Genomic DNA, 24,430 nt, shown 5'->3' on the forward strand with positions numbered 1-24,430 from the left:
CTGGTAAGAAGTGTTAGTTGAGCTGAAATGAAGGCTAATGGATGGGGCTGATGCATGGGAATGTGGCCCTGGGATCTTGTAGGACTCACCTACAAGGCCATTGGGGGTGAGCTGTTGAGGGCAGCAGACATGAGGAAAAAGCCAATCATAGGGCAATGCTGGTGCATTTTATGTTGAATGTGAGATGTGCGGAGAAGAAGGGGTAGTTAGAGACATGCCTCAGGAGCGCAATCAACCTTCAGAGAGACTTAAAGAACTCTCACATGGAAGGAAAACCTTGGGTCAGATGGGTGAGGGGGCTCAACCTCCACAGGGCCTGGGAGGATTTAGCTTCACCTTTGAGACCTTCCCTTCCTTCTCAAGGGGCACACTCCACTCCAAAGGCTATTCCAGGTCACTCTGTCTCATCTACAGTTACCTGTCAAGAGCCACCTCTCACTCTCAGGAAGTCATCGGAAGGCTGTGGGAGAGGTGAGGACCGCTTGGCCTATGCAAATCGGCTCTCAACTTCCTTATGCCCTTTGCCCTGGCCACTTGGTCTCATGCAGGGCCTTCTCCTTAGGGCAGGGGCATGGAGGATGTGACCTGTAACCATTTTCTCTGGTCAAGGACCCAGGCTGGCCTCCGCCTCTCAAAGTGTCTCCTAAAGAGGTCCCGCTCATGGATTCAGTATTCTGGAGGCAGCTGGAAGCAGAGAGGGCTGTCCTAAGAGGGTACGCCCTTATATTCCTCAATCACTGTACCCCTGAATCCACTCCCTTGCTGAAAACTCTAGCTGAATTTGACTTCCTTAAAGCTCTTTCCCTTCAGGCAAGGAGTAATGATGACAATGGTGATAGTAATAGTAATGACTACAGATGGCATTATTAGAGGCCCTGGTGGGTCAGGTGAGTAACCTGAGGATACTCTGTGTGGGGCTTCAGCCACAGCCTTCTCATTCAGGTTATCCCAGAGACTGACTTGGAGAGATTACAGGCCTGGCCTACAAGGGCCTGAGTGAGCTTTTCAGACCTGACATCTGGGGTTAGGGGCCTTGCTCAATGGTAGAGTACTTGCCTAGCACGTGTGAGGCTCTGGGTTCTACTCCCAGTCCTGCAAAGGCAAATCTGACAACTCTGACTGGGGGACCAACCACACCCAAACTGGATTCTGGCTCTGCCACACTAAGTAGGTACATGATTCCAAGGGATGCTTAATATCAGGCTTTTTTTTTTTTTTTTTTTTTGGTATTGGGAATTGAACCCAGGAGTGCTGTATCATGGAGCTACATCCCCAGCCCTTTTTATTTTTTATTTTGAGGTAGGGTCTTGCTAAGTTTCTGAGGTTGATCTTAAACTTATGCTTCTCCTGCCTTAGTCTTCTGAGTAGCTGGAATTCTAGGTGTGCACCCCTCCCAGCCTGCTTAACCTCTTTGAGCCTCAGTTTTCTCAGTTTGGGAGGTAGGGCTAATCATTCCACAGATTCTGAAGTTTCTGCCTAATTTTTGTTTCTACGAGGTCTCCACATTTTCTGCCCCTCCAATCTGTTAATCTCTCCAAGTCCCAAAGTTCTGATTCCCTGTGATAGTTCTCCATAGGCCACAGGATATGGCCTAAATTGCTTAGCAGGCATTTAAGTTTGGCCACAACTAGGTTCATTTATTTGACAAGTACTAATTGCAGGTCTGCTCTGGGCCAGACCTTTGCTAGGCCAAGAACTCAAAAGGTTTCTGCCCTCCCGCAGCTTACAGTGGATGAGAGAATGAAACTGATGATTCAAACGAAATAATTACAGATTGAGATAAAGGGTGTGATGAAAAAAAGATCCTTTTATGGGGCTCTATAGCATGACTGAGAGTCAGAAAAGCTTCCCTGAGGAAGTGATGTTTAAGGGCCAGACGGAGTTAATTAGGGAAAGGGGAGATAGAAAGGCAGAGGAGTGGTGACTGGAGAAAATGAAAGTGTGTGGGAAGGCTCCGAGGTTGGGTGGGGCTCAGGTAGCCAGGGAAAGAGGTGAAGGTGGACAGATAAGCAGGGGGAGGCCTTTGGGGTCTGGAGTTTGGTCTTCATTTTAATAGCATTAATGGCTACTGAAGGCTTTTAAGCAGAGGATCATCTTGGAGAAGAAAGGATTGCGGGAATGTGCATGTTGAAAGCATCGCCCTAGGTATAGTGTGGAGAGAAAGGACTGGCAGGAGAGAGTAGAACTCATTAGGAATGGGTAAGGCTAGAGAAGGGGCTTGGATCAGGCAGGTGATGACAAGAAAGGTACCCAGATCTGAGAGAAATCTAGAAGATAACACAGTGGGACCTGGTGACGAATTAAACTTCCAGGGAGCAGGGAGAGACAAAGAGGGGTCTCTGGTTTCTGCTAGTGCAGTGGAAAGAAGCTGGCTCCAGTCCTAGTCACAGGATGCTGGTGGTGCTGCAGGTCTGGAGGGGCAAGAGGATGAGCTGGGTTGGACAAGCTGGCTCTGAGCTGTTTGTGAGCCACCCAAGGCAGATGCTGAGAGGGCAGTCACAGGACCCCCACTGCTGGTGTCTTTCCTCTCTTCCAAAGAGAGGAATAGTGTGTAGATCAATTTGAAGGACCCCTCTGGATCAAGCCCTGGAGCCTCTGCTGGGAATGAAAGGTCTTCCCTGGCTTCAAGGACCTCACAGTTTAGTAGGAGGATACAAGAGGACACATAATCTCCATTCACTGGGACGGAGGTTGTGGAGGGGCAATGGGAGCTGGAGAGTCTTAGTTTAGCCTGGGAGTCCAGGCCAGCTACCTGTGGCCATGTGCCCCATAAGGCATTCCCAGAAGGCTCCTGTCTCCATGCTGTTGCTCAGGCAATGGCAGTGTCTCTGTCTCTGTCTCATCCTGGAGATTGAATTTAGGGGGGCTCTACCACTGAGCTACACCCCTGACCCTTTTAATTTTTTATTTAGAGACAGGGTCTTGCTAAGTTGCTCAGGACCTCAAGTTGTTGAGGCTGGCTTTGAATTTGCAATCCTTCTGCCTCAGTCTACTGAGTAACTGCGATTACAGGCATCTGGCTCCACAACTGATACCCCCAGCTCCCTTTTAATATATATATATATATATATATATATATATATATATATATATATATATTTAATTTTGAGATAGTGCCTCCCTAAGTATGAAGGCTGGCCTGGAATTTGAGATCCTCCTATTCCAGCCTTCTGAGTAGCTGGGATTACAGATGTGCATCACCACACCTAACTGTCTTTGCACACTCCAGTCACCATTTCACCTGTATATAGCCTACCCATCTTCAAAACCGGATTCAATGCCACTGTCTGCATGAATCCTTCCTTTGTCCTCCCAGTTACTGTCAACCTTTTTACCGTACCCCTAAAGCACTCCACGTACTCTGATTAGTATGCTGGTCACACGTAGCGTTGCAGCACCCTTCCTTGAGTCCAAGTCTGGCTACCCCACTAACTGGAGAGCTCTTCCAGGGCAGAGGTGTGATTCTTCTGTGTCCTCAGAGCGGGTACAGCTGCAGTCCCCGCGTAGACAAGTAAGGGGGCGTTTTCTCTGCGGTCCTTGGAAACACTTGGGCATGCTCAGTGTTCCCCATTAGTTCCTAGAACCAGTCCCCTCACCCACTACTCTCCAACCTTCTGTTGCCTCACTTTGGGGGTCTTTAACCTCTGAAGTTCTCTTTTCCCACTCCTTCCTCCACAGCCTTTATCTCCAAGCGGTCGCAGTCTCGGGTTTGCTTCAACTAGTAGCCTGGGCTTTGTAAGGGAGCTGTCAGGGCGAAAGATGCGGCTCCTTTAAAGAGTGATCAGCGAGGGGGCGTGGCCTGCGTAGAGCAGGCCCGAAATGGGGGTACGGCTCCTTTAAGTAGCTGCCGGCCAACTACGCCAAGGCCCAGGGCCCGCTGGCAGGGGCGCGGTCACTTTCGGAGCTGCGGCCCCGCCCCGGTCGCCCCAGTTCCGTTTTAATCGGGGTGCAAGGTGTGGGGGGCGGCGGGCGTTACATCAGCCACCACGTGTGGGCCTCTCAGCTGGCTTGGAGGAGGCGGCCCCGCCCCCGGCCCCTGCCGTGGAAAAGTACCGGGGTGCCGAGGTCCCCGCCCCCTGCCCCGCCCCCGGGCCGGCTCCGGCCCCTCCCGGCCCTCCGGGCAAGCCCCCTCCCGTCCGGTCCCGGCCCCGCCGCCTGCTCCCGCCCGGCAGTGGCCGCCGGGTGCGGGGCGCCTGCTGGGGGTGGGCGTCCGGGGCTGCTAGGCCCGTGACCTCACCTGTGGTCGCCCGGGCTCGCCCTAGGCGCGCTCGGAATGAGGGCTGGGGTGGGGAGGGCGCAGATTTTTTCCAAGGTAGCAGCCCCAAAAGAATTCCCCGCCTGCAGTCCCTTCCCGAAGCCGCGGCCACAAAAAGAGCCCGGGGACAAAAAGAGCCCGAGGGCGCTGGGACTGTCCCTCACAGCTTTCCAGACCGCGGGCGCGCGGGAACCGGCACCCGGCGGGCGAGTGGGCTGGCAGATAGGGAGGCCGGCGGGCTGGAGCGGCCAGATAGGCAGCCAGGCCGGCAGGCGGCGAAAAGAGATAGTGCTAGAGCCGGCATGCGGGGCCAGACCTTGCCCGCGGCTTCCCGGCCCCCAGCGCAGACCCACTGGCGCCCCAGACGGACCGTGACACGCTTTGGTTCCGGCGCTACCCGCACAGCCCCGAGCCTGCCGCCCCCGACCAAGCCGGCGTCGGCACGCAGCGCCCCCCTTCCGAGAGTGCCCCCCCGTTCCCGCTGCTTCAGCTCCTTGGTGACAGCGGTGACACCCAGACGCGCGCACCTACCCCGACCTTTGCGGCGAGACAGACATCCTGGTGCGTGCACCCACACTCTTACCCACAGATGCCCGCATGCATGCGCGATCACACACAACACACACACCACACGCACACGCTGGTCCCGGGGCTCAGCCCCGCAAAGCCATCAACCGCTCAGACCGCCAGCAGGACAGACCGAGGAGCGGGCCGCAGCGCCCCTTCCCTCAGCCCCCTTACCATGCTGCAGCCCCCGGCCCAGGCGTGCTGGGTCCGCACCGCGGTGCGCCCAGGTGGCTTTCTTAAAGGGAAAGTTGCATCAGCCTCCCGAGGCTCTGTGCCGCCGCGAGTCCGCCCGCCCCGCCGCGCTGTTCGCAGCTCCTCCAGAGCTTGTTGTGTTTTGGTTTCGGGGAGGCGGGGGCTAAGAGTTTGGTGAAAGTTTGGAGAGTGGAGAAGGCTTGGGAGACCTAGCCAAGTCCCTCCCCTCCCTGAGCAGCTCCCCTGGCCGCTCCCCCCCTTCCCCCGTCCCATCCCCTCCCGCGTGCCGACTTCTCAGGCTCCTCCTCCCAGGGAATAAAATTACAAGTCACTCCAGCTTTCAGATGATTGATCCCCACGAACCCCTGGGAGTGGGGCTCCGCAATGGAGACCCCTTCTCCGCTCATACCTCGCTGCCCTCCAGCTGGGGCCCTTGGAAAAAGCAGATGTCGTCCCCTTCGGGCTAGGCTGGAATGAAGCCAAAAGGCCTGGGGCACTTTGGGGGACTGGGGCTGCAGTTAGCCCGCCAGGCCCCTCTGGTCTTCTGCGCCTGCGTTCCCCGTGGAGAGACGTCCGAGCAAATTCCGTTCCCTTAGGAGCAACCCGCTAGAGACTATAGGCACAGCTGGGTAAGGCCTGGGTCCTACTTGAAACTGGAGGGTCATTTCTCCAGAAACTTTCTTTCGACACTGGTTTGGTCAGCCCTACTCTGGCGGTGGTGCTACAGGGACTGCACATCTACCTGTGCTTCCTCCTCCCTCGGCGGAAAAACAAACCTGGGTTCCAGTCCCTGTTCAAGGAGTCTCTGCCAAAAGATGCTTTGCCGAGCCTCAGTTTCCTTCCCTACCAAAAAGGGTGAGCTAAGGAAACGCATGCAGGTATGTATGAAGTGCATTCCTCTAAGCAGGCCAGTGGTGCTCAGGCGTTTGGAATGAAACCCTCTCTCAAAGTTTGCTTACCTTGAGAGAGTCACCAGCCTGTATGAGGGAAAGGGGCCAGTTACTAGCATCAGAGGAACTGTTGTTGCCCTAGTCTGAGAGGAGCATCTGTTCAGGGAAGGCTCTAGTCTGGAGAGAAGAACTCCAATCTGTACCATGTCCTCACCATTGTCTGGCCAGGAAACTGGTTTTATTTTTTCCTTTGGAGACAATGAGCCTCTAAAAATCTGATGCACACATGTCAGACACATAAAATCAACTGATGACTGAGATTCCAGTTTATTGAATTAAAATCAGAGGTGCTGAGCAAGATAACAGGTGTCTAGCCAGAAGCTTTCTGCAGCTTCTCAGGCACACATAGTCCATCCACAGTTCTCCCCTCCCCCTCTCAGGGCCTGGGCTAGGATATAAAAATTGTTCTGTACCCTATGAGACTTACAACCTATTGACACTGAAGACTTGATCAAATCTGGAAAGACACTTAGGTTCTTTTTACTTTGTCCCCAACCTAGCAGATCTAGCAGGTTTGGGGTTTGTATTTTCCTGTGAGCAATTGCAGGTGTTTTGTGTGTGTATGCATGCTTATGTGCAAACACACCTCTACCTGAGTAGTCTTTGAGTCTGTGGTCTCTGCCTCTGTGTGCTTGTCATGCTGGAAGAATGACTGTGAGCGCTGCAACAGGTGTGTGTAGGTATGTGTGCCCAACTTCTGGGGCTGGGCAGATCAGATCCAAGCCCTCCTCATCTTCTCTGCCAACACTTAACTCCTACCACAAATTGTTTCTGGTCTCTCCTCCCTGCCTTCTGCCTTCTCTCTAGATTGTCAAAAAGGGTTCCCGCCCAGGAAAAGTAGAGTGGAGGCTGCTGGAAAAAGTTCCTAGTAGAGTAAGGGATAAGGAAGGGTATGAGTGGGACAGGAGAGACCTCCCTCCTCCTTCTTCTCCCTCAAAGCCACAAACTAGGATGGGGTAAGTCCAGAAGAAGGCACTGAGGAGGTTCTGAGAACCCTCAGCTAAGGTTTTGAGAATTTTCATGGTCCAGGCAAGTGGGCCTTCCCTCCCCCTTAAGGAATCTATATGAAAGGAGGCAGGTGCAGGATGCTGAGAGCCAGACCCCAGGATGGCTTACAGCCCTGCAGGTAGGGCCCATGGAGGTTGGCGAAAGAGAAGAAAAACATGTGCTCAGAGGTTCTAACACCAAGATTTGGGATTCACTTAGGGGCAGGGAGGTAACCTAGCACTTTGTAGTCTCTGGGGTGGGGGAAAGAGAAGATTGTCTTGGGGTATTTGGGGAAGTTGGAGACATTGACCATGAGAGTTTTGCTAGGCTAATAGTGAAACAATCCGAAGTATATCTACATATATAGATTAAGGAATGTGCATTTTACTCACCTTGATACATGAAGAGCTTCAGGCAACCACATATTGAGAGAGTCCTGAGGAGAGTCTTGAGAAAGATTCTGATTTGGAACGTCATCTCCACAAGACAGGAACTAGAGCGCCTGTTTTTATCCAATCAGAATAAGGTCTCAGGGGAGGCAGGTCTGGGCCTAGCCCAGGCCAGAGCCAGGATGGCCTTTGTGCCTGACTGTGAGCTCCCCGCCCTGGGCAGCTGGCCCGCAGGAAAGGAAGAGCATGGTCACCAGGACCACTGTGGGAAAGGAGGGGGATCAAACTAAAAGACAGAACTGATGGGGTCAGACGACCCAGCCTGCCTGCTGCCTGCAGGATGGGAGGTCTGGGCAGGGCAGCAGGAGGGCAGGCAGCCGGCTGGGCCCCACCCTGGCAGCGGGCTGAGGCGTGTCTCAGGAGCCTCAGGTTACAGTGCTATTTCCTAGGAGGGCTGTGCCCAGCATTGGATCCCCTGGTGCTGGCTGGGTTCCTCATTTGTCATCAGCCAGCAGGATCAAGACCTTTGTGTTGGGATGTTCAGAGTCAGCTGAGGTGAGTGTCTGGTGGGAATAGGGACAATGCCAGATCTGAGACACTTCTGAGGGCATCGTAGGAGTGGCAGCACCAGGCATCTTGGTGGAGGGGTGCTGAGCACCCTGCTGAGAAGTTGGAGTAGGGTGTTCTTTGCTTTGAATTAGAACTTGGCCTGAGCAGTGATCTCCACCTCCTTGGGGTCCCAGCCTCAGCTGGTGGGAAATACTGTTGGGAACTGTTCTCGAATTCTTTCTCTCTTGACTCTGGAGTCCAGTGGTCAGTGCCTAACACCTTCCCTGCCCTGACCAAGGCAAGGCGGTGACTTTGATCAGCTCCAGAACTAAGAGTTGTCTCTGAAGTCCATATATCTCTCAGGCCATTTTGTCTCCCACTACTGGCACTAATCCAGGCTGTACCCCATGGCTCCAGGTAAAATCGGGCATACGGATAAGAAGCACTGACTTTGAACTTGACACAAGACAGGCCCAATGTCTAGGGCAGTCAGTGCTCAGATTCCTAAATATCTAGGTTCTCAAGGTCCAGAATTTCCAGTGCCAATAGTACCAGAATTCCCAACCTTGTAGAGAACTCAAAACCCAGAGTTCCCAATATCCAGAGTTCCCAGTGCCCAACCCCCAGGGATCTGATGCCCAAGGTCCTCAACATCTCTACAACCAGTGCTCCTAATAACATCCAACGCTCAGAGCTCCAGGGTCCCAATTCACTGGAAAAGAGGTGTGTGGGGGGGTCCCTGCATGATCAAGTCCTTTCAGTGACTGGTATGATCTGGAGAGTGGCCATGACTAAAGCTGGCCAAGGTGCTACTGGCAGAAGTAGCATGGCTTCCCTGTTGCTCTAATCCTGGGTCTGAAGAGGTCAAGAGAGACTGCAGGAAGGATGGCTTATCCTCTGACCCTACCTGGTCACAGAATCAATGTAATTCAGTGTCCACTTGTCAAATACTTGTGCGTATCTACCATGTGCTAGGAATTCTCCAGGAATATAGCCATGGGAGAGAAGGGACTCTTACTCTCACATATGGCTGGTTAACGATGTGTCTGTGTTAGAGTGTTGGTGTGGCTTGGCATATGGCTGTCTGGGGCCCCTGTGTGGCCAAGGGCACGGCTGTTGGTATGTGGTGGTGTGGTGTGAGGCTGTGAGTGTAAAGTCAGCAGGTTGATGCACGTGACTGTCAGAGCCAGCCTGGCTGTCCAGGGGTCTGGCAATCCTAACTATTCTCCCTCCTCACTGCTATTCCAAGAGATGGGATATAAGGCCTTGCTTTGCCTCAGACACTCAGGTATTGAGTGTCTGGTTTCCCTGTGGGAAGGACAGGCTGGTTCCAGTCCCGAGGCTGACCCCAGAGCCACCCTGCCCTGTGGTGATTTCTCCTATGGTCCCTGCCCCCGCTGGACCCAGAGCCTCTTTGGATTGGGAGGACAGGAAGAGGGGCAGCTATAAGTGGAGCAGCTAACACCAAAAATAGTCATTTGCCCTGGGGAGGATCCCGTGACACCACCCCCTCCTCCCAGTCCAGCCACTGACCTGGAGCCTGGGTAAGGCTTCTTTCTGACTCCACTTTTCCAATTTCTGTCTGAGTAACTTTTTTGGACTTGAAAAGGGGGACAAAAATGATGTCACTACAAATGATGACATCATAAGGAGTTATGACTCTGGCGATACCAGAGTGAGGAAGTAGCCTGTTGTGTAGGTGGGTGGGGTTCCATCTGCTGGCAGCTCCCCACCCTCCCAGCAGCTGGGATGGCAGGGCTGGATAAACCCCTGGGTGGGCCCTGCCTTATCTGTTTCCCACAGACTTCTGATAAGCCTCTTACCATGGCCTGGTGCAGGGACAGGTGGGGAGCAGGCTAGAAGAGGAGAAAGGGCCAGCTGGGGCTGGCTGAGCTCCAGGGAAGACAGCAGGGTTAGAGCGTGCTGGCAGAACACCAAGAAGAGGAGGCAGGGGTCACCGTGAGAGCACGTGGGTGGCCATTCATTGGGCACAGACTCTGAAGCCAGGCTGCCTTCCTTCCCTGGATCTTCTGAACACCTGTGAAACTGGGACCTGATCTCCTCCACTTTCCTCTCTGGATAGTCAGCAGTGGCAGTGGCCATCAGCCCTGGTACTGTGTGTGGGTTAAAGGGTTTAACATGTGTGAAATGCCCACAGAAGGGGACTTGTGTGGGAGAAGTACTCATCCTTCCAGATCAGGATCTTCCCTGGGCCATGCCCACCGTGCCCAGCAGCAGCACACTGGGGTGGCCTGGGGCAACTGGCATTTCCACAGGTGTCACAGCCCCAGACACATGCCCACTCCTAACCAGTCTGCACTCGCCCCCAGACTCCTCAGGAATCCTGGACTTTCTAGTGTATTTTCTTCCAGCAACCCCACAAACACCTTGGAGCCATGGTGCCATCTGGTGACAAATGCCATACATGGCAGTTATAGCTGGATCCTCAGGGTCAGAGGTGGTGTCACTTCTCCGGTTAGTTTCTGTCATCCTTACAAAAAATGTACAAGGTAGGATTTATGTTCATTTTCTAGAACTAGGGCGAGGCAGGTGAAATAATCACCAACTAATTAGTGATTGAACTTGAACCCAGGTTGCCTTGTCTTCAAAACCCATGCTCTTACCCTCCGCAAAGTATGCAGGCTGCTCAGGCGTGTGTTTAAACACAGCGCTTGACTCAGGAGTCGCTTTACACATGAGCCACACTGATAGTTTGAGTGTCACTAGGAATGAGCGTGTAGTCACTGAGATTCTCCAGCCGCACTATCAGACAGAACTGGTTTAGGGCACAATATGATTGGGTATTGGGAGTTGCGTCTTTTTGTGTGTGACTTCAAGATGCCTGTATGATTGTACTGGTGAATGTGCCCAGGCGTGGGCTTGTTACTCAATTGTGTGAGGTTAGCCATGACTGCGAGTGTCTGGTCTGACCATGGCTGGGCTGTGGAGGTTCTGTAGCTGGTGGGACTGGTGTGGGGGAGGGCGACGGAGGGCCCCGCGTTCCCAGCGCCTCTTGCCTTTTCAGTCCCAGGACTGTGTCGCTCACCATGACACACATGATGGATGGCTTCACATGCCTGACACACTCCCATGGGCCCATCCAAGTTCTCATTCCCCCCTCCTCCCATTTATTTTTTGAGGAAGTAAAGCAAATAGTACCACAGATGGAGCTGGTCCTCATTTTTTTCCATGAGATATTTGTGAAAGCATTTCACATGCCTTTGAGTGATAGCTAAAGAAAGAAGTGTCATTTAAAAAGAAAAGTAAATATGGCTATTCTAATTCTTTAATTTGAACATCAGTTCTCAAAATGTTGTTCATAGATCCCAGGGGATTGCTAAGACCTTTACAGGGCAAAAACTATTTTCCTAATAATACTAAATTGTTATTTGCTATTTTCACTTCACTGATACTTGCATTTGTGATACAAAAGCCACAGTGAGTAAAACTTCTGACCCCTAAGCAGAGATGAAGGCTCACACCCACTGTATTAGTACCTTTTCTTTTTTCTTGTCTTTTCCTTCCTTCCTTCCTTCCTTCCTTCCTTCCTTCCTTCCTTCCTTCCTTCCTTCCTTCCTTCCTTCCTTCCTTCCTTTCTTCCTTTCTTTCTTTTTTCTTTCCTCCTCCTCCTCCCCCTCCTCCTCCCCATCCTTCTCCTTCTCCTCCTCCTCCTCTTCCTTCTTCTTCTTTTTGTTGTTGTTGTTGGTACTAGAGATTGAACCCAGGGGCTCTATCTCTGAGATCTACCGCCAGCCCTTTTATTTTTTTATTTTGAGGCAGAGTCTTGCTAAATTGCCAAGACTGACCTCAAATTTGCAATGCTCCTTCCTTAATCTCCCCAGTAGCTGGGATTACAGGCTAGGGCAGTGGATTTTCTTTTCTTTTTCGTTTCCAGTGCTGAGGATTGAACCCATGGCCTCATGCATGTGAGGCAAGTGCTCAACTACTGAGGCACATCCCAAACCTAGACCAATGGGTTTTAATAACAGAGTATGAAAAGTCCAAACTGACTGGGCATAGTGGCTCATACCTGTAATCCCAGCTACTTGGGAGGCTGAGGCAGGAGGATGACAAGTTTGAGGCCAGCCTCATAAACTTAGACTGTGTCTTAAAATAAAAAAAATAAAAATAAAAAGGCTGGGGATGTAGCTGAGGAGTAAAGCACCTTTGGGTTCAATCCTTAGTGCCTCACCCCACAAAAACAAAAAAACCCTACCCTCTCTACTTTTGCTGTAATAGCCAAGAATAGCCACAATTAACTGAAAAGGCTATTAAATACTTCTTCCATTTCCATCTTCGTACACAATGAAGTTGAGTTTCCTTTACGTACTTCACCCCAAACAATATGTTGCAATAGTCTGCATGCAGGCGCAGCCGTGAGAATCTAGCCGTCTTTAATCAAGCCAGACATTAAGGAAATTTGCAAAAGTGTAGATGATGTCACTGTTTTTACTAAAACTTTAGTTTTAGAAAATTCATGTGCAAAGCTCTCAGTTCAATTCCAGCACAGCAGAAAAGGAAAAAGAAGAAGGATAAGAAAAAGAAAATAAATAGCTATTTTTCGAAGAGATACATATTTTTTGGTTAATGTATCACAAATTTCTTATTGTTATTAAGCATAATGCATGTTTTAATGTTCCATTTTAACTTCAAATACATTGAATGTTAATAGATAAAACCCACTTAAACAAAACTCTTTGGATCCTTAATTACCTTAAAAAGCATAAAGGAGTCCCAAGACCAAAGAGTTTGAGAACCACTAAGTTAGAGATTTATTTTTAAACACACACACACACACACACACACACACACACACACACACACACAAATTTGATTTTCTGTTTTGCCTTAGACCTTTGATAGATAATATGTTTGTTTTTTACAAGGCAGAGAGCTATGGATGTTTATTTATTTTTTAGGTGGACAATGAACCTGGGGTACTGTGTCATTAAACTACATTCCCAGCCCTTTTTATTTTTTAAATTTTGAAACAGGGTCTCGCAAAGTTGCTGAGGCTGACCTTGAACATGAGATCCTCGTGTTTCAGCCCCCGGAGTCACTGGAATTAACAGGTGCACATCACCATTTACTTTCATCTTCTCACTTAATCCTAACACGACTCTATGAGCTAGATACCATTATTATTTCCATTTTGTAGATAAGAAAACCCAATTTCAGAGAGATGAGGGAAACCTATAGAAATGGAAGTGACCTTAAACCCTCTTTATAAGTAAAAATTAAATGTGTCTTTAAATCCTGTTAAAGCTCCGTGAGCTGGCGGAGGCAGGATGGTGAAGAACCCCAGGATCTCACCCCTCAGCCATGTTCCCAGACAGGAATGTTCCCAGCCAGTACTGACCTCTAACCTCAACCCGCCTCGATGTGAAGAACGACTGCCTTGGCCACCACCCCCTTGGAGGACCAGCAGACGCCTCTGGAGCAACTGGGGCATCCCCATGGCAACCATGCCAGGCCAGCTTGAGCTGGTGAGTGGGTCTCCTTAAAATCTTTTATTACCCCCAAATATATGGCCGAATTTTGGTAACCCTTGGGGGCCTTTGTAGACTGGACTGTCCAACTGAGGAAGGACAGTTGCCTGCACCATGTCTCTTAACTCAGGGAAAGTATTTCTCTGATCTCAGGCGAATTTTTCCTGGGATAATTAGTGGAAAACTCAAGCTTTTTGTGCCCAGACCTCTAACTCCCACCAATACACTAGACGCTGGTGGGTGTCGCCTCCTGACATTCTGGCAGGTGAGCTAGAGGGAAGTCTGGAAGGCTTTGGACTTATTCATCTGCCCACCTAGACTGTGGGCCTGGCATGTTCTAGGGTTGGGATTTTGTCTATGTGGTACCTGATGGAAGGAACAGAGGAGTGACTGGTGTGGGTGGAGATGGGGGCGCTAAAGGGCCGGTGACCTAGACAGAGGCCTTATGTGGGTGATTAGCCGTCACGTTGTGTCTAAGCTCCTTACCCTCAGAGTCTAGCTTCTCTACCCCCAGGTCTAATCCAGAGGTAGGGAAGGGGGGCCTGAAGGCACTAGGCATGGCTTAGGGAACTTGGTGGGTCTCCAGTGACACATTTAGCATAACCAGTGGTGGCTGTGGGGAGTCAGGTCTCTGCCTCTCCTCTGAATCCTGTGTTTGTGTGCATGCTTCCTCTCCCTCCCTTTGTGTATGTGCATCTGGATTTCTGTCTTCCTGTCTCTGCCAACAGTTCTGTGATCCTGACTCTGGGAAGCTGTTGCTAGTGACAGAAGGCATGGACACCATTGGAGAATGGGGTCACACAAATCTCAATGACAGAACAGTGGTAGATGGAAAGTCATGGGGACACAGATTTGTAAGGCGATGCTGGGTTTTAGACAACACAGGATCTAGGTGGCACTATGTTGTAGCTGAGCCAGGGTTTGAGGAACATTGGGTTATTTGTATTTGACCTACATATTGGGTGACCCTGAGTTGTGGCTAATACAGGATTATCTGAATGACTCAATGATAGCAACTCAAAAAGAATTTGGAGGCAGCAGAACGGCAGCAGGAGTTCTCAACTGGGGCAGTTTTGAGCCCCTCACCCCTACCCCCATCCATATGGTTATATCTGGAGATATTTTTGGTTGTAACATCTGAGGGAAGGTGTGTTACTACTAGCATCTACTGGGTAGAGGCAGAGATGCTGTTTGACATCCTACAATGCACAGGCCAAACATCAAAAAATTATCCATTTTAAATAGGGCAAACCCCCAGTATTTGCACCGCATGGCCATGGGCAAATTTCTTCATCCCTAACAGGGAGTACCTGTGTAGTACCCATCTAAGGATATTATAACGGATTACGTAAGAAGCATCTGGAGGACACTGAACCTATGCTTGTAAAGCATTTAAAATTGTGCCTGGAACCTGGTACATGCTGTTTAGTGACAGATATCTGGAGAGAAGAAGAGTGGATTTGGAGGCAGGGACTTGAACATTCTCTCTTCTCATTTCAGCTTCTACAGTACTTCAGCTAGGCCTCCTTCATTGGCAAACCAGTCTTACATCTTGCTGGTTTTGCAACACCAGAGGAAAAGAGGTAAGCTCTTCCCCGCTTCAGTACCTGTTCAGGACTGAAGATCAGCTCTGATTGACTGAGCGTGGATCATGGGATGGCCCACAGTTTCTCAAGGGTTCCGAGATTTTCATCAGACCACCCAATTGGAGGAGGAGGATGCGGTTATCAGAATGATGAGCAGGTAAAGATGCTGGATGGCCCTGCCCAGCGACTGTGGGGAAACTTGGGTTGACACAGCGTCTGATCCAACAGAACTGTGGGTGACACCATGTGGCAGGGTGGCTAATCTCCGCAGCGGGCCGCCCTGTGGGCTAGTCCCCTTCTCCTAACTCTCTCCTCTGTTTTTTTTTGACAGCACAGCTGTTTGATTTTTCTCCTTCCCTCTGGCAGCAGCTCCTCGTCTCCGCTGGCCTCTTCCCTTCAGCCAAGCCTGGAATGTCGGTGTGTCAATGTGTAGTCCCAGACGCTCTTCCCCTTTTCTCCAACCTTCCTCAGTGATCCCTTGTGGTATCACATTGGTAGCCTTGAAATCATGCCGAAGTGTTTATGCCACAGAATTTGGAAATACTCCACATCAGGGTTTCATTCTTCTTCCTTTTCTTTTTTTCTTGGAGAGACAGCAGGTAAGCAGTTACCAGCACACTCCTGCCTGACACCATTGTCACACAGATTTGGTTTTATACAGACCTTGTCTTATCCAAAACCCTATGTCATTCACACCCTCCCTCAGTTCACCTTTACACATAGCCCTTGTTATTCCAAACTGGTTTTACCCCAGTTAAACTCACCTTGAACCCGTTTCCATCCAGACTGTGTTTCCCACAGCAGTTCACAATCCCGTGTTCTCCAGACACTCACCCACCACTCACCCACCACACAGTCGCCCTGTACCAAGTGGCTTCTAACTCAATGCCATCACGAACTAACACGGCGCAGGTTTGTGTCCTCCAGATGCTTCTTACGTAATTCGTTGTCTCCAGTCTTGTGCATGGACATGATTTTTTAATATTCTACTTAGGATAATCTTATGTCGGAATATAAGAAAAAGAAGACAAGAGTCAGCCCATATGGGGGAATTTTCCACAAGATTTGTTGGAGCATAATAATAACGCTAATAGCTACATTTATTAGGTACTTACTAGTACCACATCAACTCTAAGCGCTTCTTTTTTTTTTCGAGATGGGGTCTTAGTATGTTGTCCAGGTTGGCCTTGAGCTCTTGGGCTCCAGTGTCCTCCTGCCTCAGCCTTCTAAGTAGCTGGGACTATAGGCACGATGTTGTATCCATCTGTACCTTACGTGTTAATGATATATTCTCATCTAAAGTTCACAATAATCCCATGAAGTAGATACAGGTTGCCCATCCCTAACCCAAAAGTATGAAATCCAAAAAGTTCCAAAATCCGAAATTACTTGAGGGTTGACATGGTGCCATAAGTGGTGAATGTCACACTTGACCTCATGTAACAGCCAAATGCAGGCACACTGTATGGTATATAAAACTGATCTTCAGGCTGTGTGCCTGTCTCATACATGAAACATAAATTAATTTTGTGTTTAGACTTGGATACAAGCCCAGTATATCTCATTATGTATATTCAAATATTTCAAAATCTGAAAAAAATCCCAAATCCCAAACACTAAGGGATACTCAACCTAAACTATTGCTTTCCTAGTTTTTAACAGCTAAGGTAATTTTTATGCAGAGGTTAAGAAACTTGCCCAGGTCTGGTAAATAGCAAACCCAGGATTTGATCTGATGCAGCCTGGCTTAGAAGTATGTGTCCTCAACACTGGGCCACAGCTGCCTCTTGAATATATTCATGCTTAGATATTATGCTGGCTTTGATTTTATAATGTGTAACAGGAAGTAATGTATTAGTTAGCAAATCTCAGTCATAGCAATGTTTTCATTAGAAAGGATTGCACATTTTTGTTTTTCTAAGATAAAGCAGTTGTGCTAATAGCATTAAGCCACCATTCCATTCCCCTGAATGGGCTAATGAAAGATTAGTGGTGACTTCTGATAAAACAACCTTGTGGAGCTAGAACAATATGAGTTGGTTCTGGTGGGGAGGGTAGTGAGGCTGGGGAGGGAGGAGGCGGGAAGAAGGAGGGAGAGAGGTGGTGGTATCAGGAGAAGAACTAAGTCAGACAGGACCCAGCCAGGTCATGAGGTGGGGCTGGCATGACTGACAAGTCTTTAAGATTTGGATGATGACCCAAGACCCAACTCAACCCTTTGACTTGCTCTGGAGCATTGCCAGGGATCCAGCATGGTCAAATCAACTTCACCAATAGCACATCTGCCACGGGTCCCATCCATCTTGAGAGAAAGAATGCCTGGATCGTGAGAGTATCCTGCCCTGTGGCCAGGGGCACGAGAATCGGGGATGGATAGGGTGCTACTTCCTTCCTTACTCGTGGTACCTTACCTTACTTCCTTCTTAGGTGGCTGGTGTAAGGCATAATTAGAAATGTGGGCAGGAAGAGGAGGATTCCACTGGAAGTCACAGAAGCCAATCTGCAACCAATTTGTTAGAAGTGGGATTATAGTGCCCTCTCATGGACACATTGGGAATTTATACAATATCAGTTTTCGGATGTAGTAGATTAAAGTCGGTTGAACCTATTCAAAGGGAAGACAATTTACTAGAGGTTTGGCATCTAGAATGTTCTTAAAGCATGCCCAGAAGAAAACGTTGTGTGTGTGTGTGTGCATGTTATGTGTGTGTTGGGGGCTCTGTGGCTTCTCTCTTCTCCATACAGAAATCAGGGAAATAGTTGTAGAGGAAAACTACTCCGTGGGTAGCTGATGGCAGTAGTCCAGAAATACTAAAATGTGTGAAAACCAAAAGCTGCATATACGGGAACATCCCCAACCCCTTGAAGGAGACTTAAGTGAGGTGGCTTAAGTAAGAAAAGAAGGCACAGCCAATGACTTCCAAACAGAATCAGAGGCACAAGGGGGAATTCTGATGTCTAATTAAGATGAGAAATACTCTAATCTCATGACTCACCCAAAATAGAGCGGACCAAGAGATATGGCACCCTCAGTGTGATCAAAGGGTGTTTTTCTCAGAATGGGGGAAGAGAGGGAGGTTGGGAGAAGGAAGATAAGAACAGATGAGTTAGAGTGTCTTCTTAAAGGTAAATTTTTTTGTCTTAAAATGTGTTTGGAGCCTGAGACTTTCTTTGAAATGATTAGATTTAAAGCTGGTTAAAATTTAATCTTTGGGTTTTAGAAAATATCTTCTGTGGCTTAGATGGCTTCTCCAAGTACACAAATGAATTGCTTTATTGTTAACCTAAATTTCTCTTGGCAGGATTTTCTGTATGGTTGATGGACCAAGGTATAATGTGTTTAATTTATGAATCACAGTAAAATTTATCTACCGATTAGCCATGTTGAAAAGTTGATCTATTCTGATAATATAAGGTCTTTTGTGTGCAAATAATACACAAATACATTAGTTTAATGAACTTTATTGAAGAAAATAATTCATGCAGAAAATGCATTAATCATAAGTGTTATGCATCATTACAACTTGTATAAACATAAGTGTCTTAGTCTGCTAGGGCTGCTACGACAAAATACCTTAGACGTGGCGGCTTAAACAACAGACATTTATTTCTCACAGTTCTGGAGGCTGGGAAATCCAAGATCAAGGTGCTGGGAGGGTTGGGTTCTGCTGAGGGCTCTCTTCTTGGCTTGCAGAGGACCAGCTTCTCACAGTGTCTTCAAATGGCCGGGATTGCGAGTGAGCAAGACCTCATGAGGGATCTGCTCTCAGGACCCCTCTAAACCCCATTACCTCCCAGTGGCTCCACCTCCTAATACCTCCCCTTGGGAATGAGGGCCTCAACATAAACATTTGGACCATTTGGACATGTCATTCAGATCATGATGATAATAGGAAGAAGCCTCCCTGTGCCACTCCCCACTGCTACCCTCTAGATAACCACTCGCTGACTTTTTTTGTACTGTGAATTGAACCCAGGGGCACTTCACTACCCAGCCACATCCCCAGCCCTTTTTATTTTGTGTTTTAGGACAGAGCTTAGAGCCTCACTAAGTTGTTGAGGCTGACCTTGAACTTGTGATCCTCCCCCCTCAGCCTCCAGAGTAGGTGGGATTATAGGTGTGCACCATCGTAACTGGCTGAGATGATTTTATAAAGTGGTTGTACCAATTTACACTCCCATCAGCAATCCGCGGCAGTTCAGCAATGGTAAAATATTTACACCTCAGAAATTGGCAACATCTACAAATCAGAGTTCTTCTCTCTTTTTTTTTTTTAATTATTTAAACAAATGGGATACATGTTGCTTCTCTATTTGTACATGGAGTCAAGGCATACCATTTGTGTAATCATGAATTTACATAGGGCAATGTTGTTTGATTCATTCTGTTATTTTTTTCCCTTCCCCCTCACCCCTCCCACCCCTCTTTTCCCTCTATACAGTCTTTCCTTCCTCCATTCTTACCACCCTCCTTATCCCTAACCCTAAACCTAACCCTAACCCTAACGCTAACTCCTCTTACCCCCCATTATATGTCCTCATCCGCTTATCAGCGAGATCATTCGTCCTTTAGTTTTTTGAGATTGGCTTATCTCACTTAGCATGATATTCTCCAATTTCATCCATTTGCCTGCAAATGCCATAATTTTATCATTCTTCATGGCGGAGCAATATTCCATTGTATATATATGCCACAGTTTCTTTATCCATTCATCAATTGAAGGACATCTAGGTTGGTTCCACAATCTGGCTATGGTGAATTGAGCAGCTATGAACTTGATGTGGCTGTATCTCTGTAGTATGCTGATTTTAAGTCCTTTGGGTATAGGCCAAGGAGTGGGATAGCTGGGTCAAATGGTGGTTCCATTCCAAGCTTTCTGAGGAATCTCCATACTGCTTTCCAGAGTGGCTGCACTAATTTGCAACCCCACCAGCAATGTATGAGTGTACCTTTTTCCCCACATCCTCGCCAACTCTTCTTTCTTAGAGAGCTAGATGTTAAATAATTCCCAGCATGCCACTGCTAACACCCGTTGTCTTAAAACATTCTTTCCAACACTCAGTGTTATCCATCTTTTGCCTCCAGAAGAAATCATCAAAATTTTAATCAAATATATTTTAAACTCTAATGTAAGACAGAATTTAGAGAAATCATTTTTATTTTATTATGCTCATCTGTACAAGTAGTCAGACCTCTCTTATTTTATATTATGCCTCTATCTAATATACAAAAGCCTCCCCTGCCAAATTAAAAGATGAGGCCATCATTCTTTCAGTTCTTTAAAAATCAAGTATAAGTCAGGTACTGTGGCTCATGCCTGTAATTAGTAACAATTTGGGAGGCTGAAGCAGGAGGATCACAGAATTGAGGCCAGCCTCAGCAACTTAGTGAAGCCCTAAGCAACTTAGCAAGATCCTGTCTCAAAATAAAAAATAAAAAATGAGCAGGGGATATAACTCAGTGGTAAAGTGCTCCTGGGTTCAATTCCCAGTACTGCCCCCGCAAAAAAAAAAAAAAACACGTGTATCTCTCCTTCTTTTCTCCACCATCATGGTGTGTATCCTTGCCATATCTTTTCACAGGACTTTGGGGATCAAGTAATTATTGGCCAAGAAACAAAAGCAAAACCATTCCACTCTCAATGGATTCACATGAAACCTGGGAACAAAGTCAGATATGACTCTAAGAGGAGACACTGGGTCTATAAGGAACAGTACATGAGACGCCACACAGATTTATTGCAGTATCAAGATCACTGTCACCTTATTGTATCAAATGAAAGTGTCACCACTGTCTGGATGGTTGGATATGTATTTTATTGGGAATATGATTTTTCTCTTGGTGTGCTCTGCACTGGTAGGTTGATTCACCTCTATGTGAAAAAATAAGAATGAAACAACAAAAATCACATATCTCAACATCAAGGATGAGGAAAAACACAAACTCTCTTACATTGCTGTTGAGAATACAAATTGGTACAACCACTCTGGAAATCTTCTGCAGTTATTTACTAAAGCAAGTATTCTATGACCAACAATTCCACTTCTAGTTAGATTGTCAAAAAAATGAGAGCTTCTGTCTACCTGAAGGCAGGCAGAATGTCCATAACAGTTTTATTCATGTTTCCCACACTGGAAACAGACCAAATATTCATCAACAGAAGAATGGGTAAATAAGAGTGATTAATTCTTACGATGGAATATTACACAGCAATAAAAAGAACTAGTGCTAATAATAAACAACATGGGTTGCGTGAGACCCTGGTTTCATTTCCAGCACTGCAAAACCAAACATCAACAAAAGAATGTACACACTGTGTAATTAAGATTTTAGAAAGCTTGAAACCTGGCATAACTAATCCACAATGGAACAGGCCAGGTGGGGTTACCCATGGAGTGATGCTAACTTGCAGGGGACAGGGGAGAGCCTGCTGGAGGGCTGGCGTTGTTCCACTCTTGATTTGGTGGTGAATACGTGGCGGGTGTATGTATTTAAAATTGATCTGTACATTTTACTGTACCTAAATTATACCCCGATAAAATGGGAGAATCATATAACTGCCAATTATTAAGGGTGATATTATTGAGTCAGGTCTTTGTGCCGGGAACAGACTAAGTCTTTATTCTTTATTTAATTGACATTGCAGTGTTAGCATGAAAATATCATTTTTCATAGGCATGTTGTAAGAAAGGAATGAAACCAAACTGTTCTGTGATATTTGGGAAGACTCTTCATTCCGGCTGCTCCAGGGATAATCAAGGTTTGGGCAGCTGCCACCTGATGTTGTTTTGGTTTGTTTTTTGGAAATACTCAATTGGATGTATCTGGATTCTTGGCTTGTGGATTTAGTTACAGCTCGAGCATAATAATACTCAGCTTTTTATTTGCAGTTTTCTTTTCTTTGGCCACCGATTCAGGAAGAAGGAGTTTGTGTAGAATGTCAATATCAGTCAGCAGAAGACCACCAGAAGCACACCTGTAATTAATAAAAATCAGGTTTCTCTGTCTTGCAGAAGGGAGAATGCGCCTCAGAGGCGCGTTTGTGTTTGTGTGTTTGTGTTGGATGATTCTGAGGAGATTAGGGAAGGAAAGGCCAATTCTGGACTGGATGCTTTAGGAAGCAGGGACAATTGATGTGAGCCATTAAGGTCGTGGCAGGTGTGAGTGCGTGTGTGTATGTGTGTGTGTGCGCGCGCACGCGCAAGTACACAATACAGACCAGGTTGGAAAAAGATGGAAAGGGACCAACTGGGCAGATGGAGAATATCTAGCGCAACTGCTCATGTATCCGCCCTAAAATAACCACCAGGGGAGGTACACCAGCCAAATGACAAGATTAATAAGGAAAGTTAGCTGAAAAACAAGGAAGGTGCTGGGCATGTTGGTGCATGCCTGTAATCTCAGTGACTCAGAAGGCTGTGGCAGGAAGATCCCAAGTTCAAGGCTAGCCTCAGAAACTGAGCGAGACTTTCAAAAACTTAGCAAGGTCCTGTATCAAAATAAAAGGCAAAAAGGGCTGCGGATGTAGCTCAGTGGTAAAGCATTCCAGGTTCACCAGCCAGTATAGAAATTTTTCTTTTAGTTGCCCCAAATGCCACTACCCCAAAACAACCAACTTCACCTGGACATTTCCTCTCCATTCTAGATACTATCTATGAAAATATATGGAGAAGTCTATATAAAAATATTTTATGATTTACAATATGAAATAATTTCACCTTGGGGATGTTACTGAAGTTAACCTGCAGATTTGGTATTTAGTTCACATCTGCTATTCAGCTGTAACTGCTTGACCCAAGTCCTTAGAAGGCTAAATAGCCAAATATCTACTTCAGTATCATTTATATCTTAAGTCAGTTGAAGTGTATGTATATTTAACATTTCATGAGTAAAATGCTATCAAAATTTGAAAGCTGCTAATTATGAACACAAAAACATAACCAAGAACTTTCAAATAGTAAAATATGGGAATAAATTGAAAACTAACAATGCTGGTGACTGAACTCAGGACCTCACACATACTAGACAAGTGCTCTACCACTGAGCTACATCCCCAACCCTTTTTTAAAATTTTAAAAATTTGTTAATTAACTATACATGATAGTAGAATGCACTTTGATACATCATATACAAATGGAGTGTAATTTCTTATTCTTCTGGTTGTACATGATGTAGAATCCCACTGGTCATATAGTTATATATGTACATAGAGTAATAATATCTGATTCATTCTACTATCCTTCCTATCCCCATATCCCCTTTAAATTTAAATTTAAATAATCAACCCTTTAAATTTTATTTTGAGTCAGGATTGTCTAGGTTGGTCTTGAACTTGGAATCCTCCTGCCTAGCCTCCTGAGTAGCTGAGATTACAGGTGTGGCCACCATGTCTATCTTAGTTAAAGCAGTTTTATTTTGTTTTGTTTTGTTTTATTGTAGTACTAATAATAGAATGTAACCTAGGGGTGCTTTACCTCTGAGCTACGTCTCCAGCCCCATTTTTTATTTTATTTTGAAATAGGGCCTCACTAAATTGCCAAAGGTGGCCTTGAACTTGTGATTCTCTTGCCTCAGCCTCCCAAGTTGCTGGGATTGCAGGTGTGGACCACTGAACCTGGCAGTTACTGCAATTTTAAAAAGAAAGTGTGTGAACTTCACATTATTTTGAAGTTCAGAGTGTTTATAACAATTTGAATAGTGCAAATCAGAACACCTAGTGATAATATTATATCACAATTCCAATCTTGATAGAATTGTTTGGTATAGTAGTTTTCATAAAATTAATAAAAAATAATCTTAAATAGCAATATTGGTTCTGTTTATTAATTACACCTTAGAAGAAATAAAAATGCAAGCCATAAACAAAGATATTTGTAACACATATAGCCAACAAACAATCAATAATTAGCATATAGAAGTATCACCTATAAACAGTAAGAAAAAAGGAAGTCATTCTGTAGAAAAATTGGCAAAAGGCTATCTCAGAAAAGGAAACATTTATGGCCAATAAACTGATGAAAAATCCTCAATTTTATCAGTAGTCAGAGAAATGCAAATCAAGACCAGAATGATATACCACTTATACCCATTCATTAGCAAAAAAATAAGACAATATTCTTTGAACACAATATTGGGTAGTGAAATCTCTTATTCATTAATAGTGGATGTTGTAAATTAAATCACCACTTTGGAAAACAATTTGGCATTAATCCTATACTATTGAACAATTGCATACCCATAAATTTGACTCTTAGAAATTCTTTTTTTTAAGGTAATTGTTATCTACCTTTTTCTGAAATTTATTTTATTTATTTTTTAATGTGGTGCTGAGGAAGGAACCCAGTGCCTTACACATGCAAGGCAAGTGCTCTACCACTGAGCCACAACCACAGCTAAATACTCTTATTTATACCCAAGAGAAATTCTTACACATGTCCATCAGAAGACTCGTGAAGAGTGCTGCCA

General features: G+C 46.7%; 1 long non-coding RNA gene across 7 annotated transcripts; it reads left to right on the forward strand.

The window, feature by feature from the left end:
- Nucleotides 1-5,354: 5,354 nt before the first annotated feature.
- Nucleotides 5,355-24,183, forward strand: LOC306644622. Of its 7 annotated transcripts, none has more exons than XR_013759426.1 (6): nucleotides 5,355-5,892; nucleotides 13,222-13,375; nucleotides 14,879-15,121; nucleotides 15,296-15,381; nucleotides 15,750-15,876; nucleotides 17,392-17,658. It is a non-coding gene; the product is annotated as an uncharacterized lncRNA (long non-coding RNA). The 7 variants fall into 7 exon arrangements; XR_013759428.1 differs by having other exon boundaries at nucleotides 14,879-14,961; nucleotides 15,046-15,121; nucleotides 15,296-15,876; XR_013759429.1 differs by having other exon boundaries at nucleotides 5,355-5,643; nucleotides 5,802-5,892; nucleotides 15,296-15,876.
- Nucleotides 24,184-24,430: the final 247 nt, after the last annotated feature.

This window comes from Sciurus vulgaris (assembly GCF_902686455.1).
Source record: "Sciurus vulgaris genome assembly, chromosome: 1".
Lineage (NCBI taxonomy): Eukaryota > Metazoa > Chordata > Mammalia > Rodentia > Sciuridae > Sciurus > Sciurus vulgaris.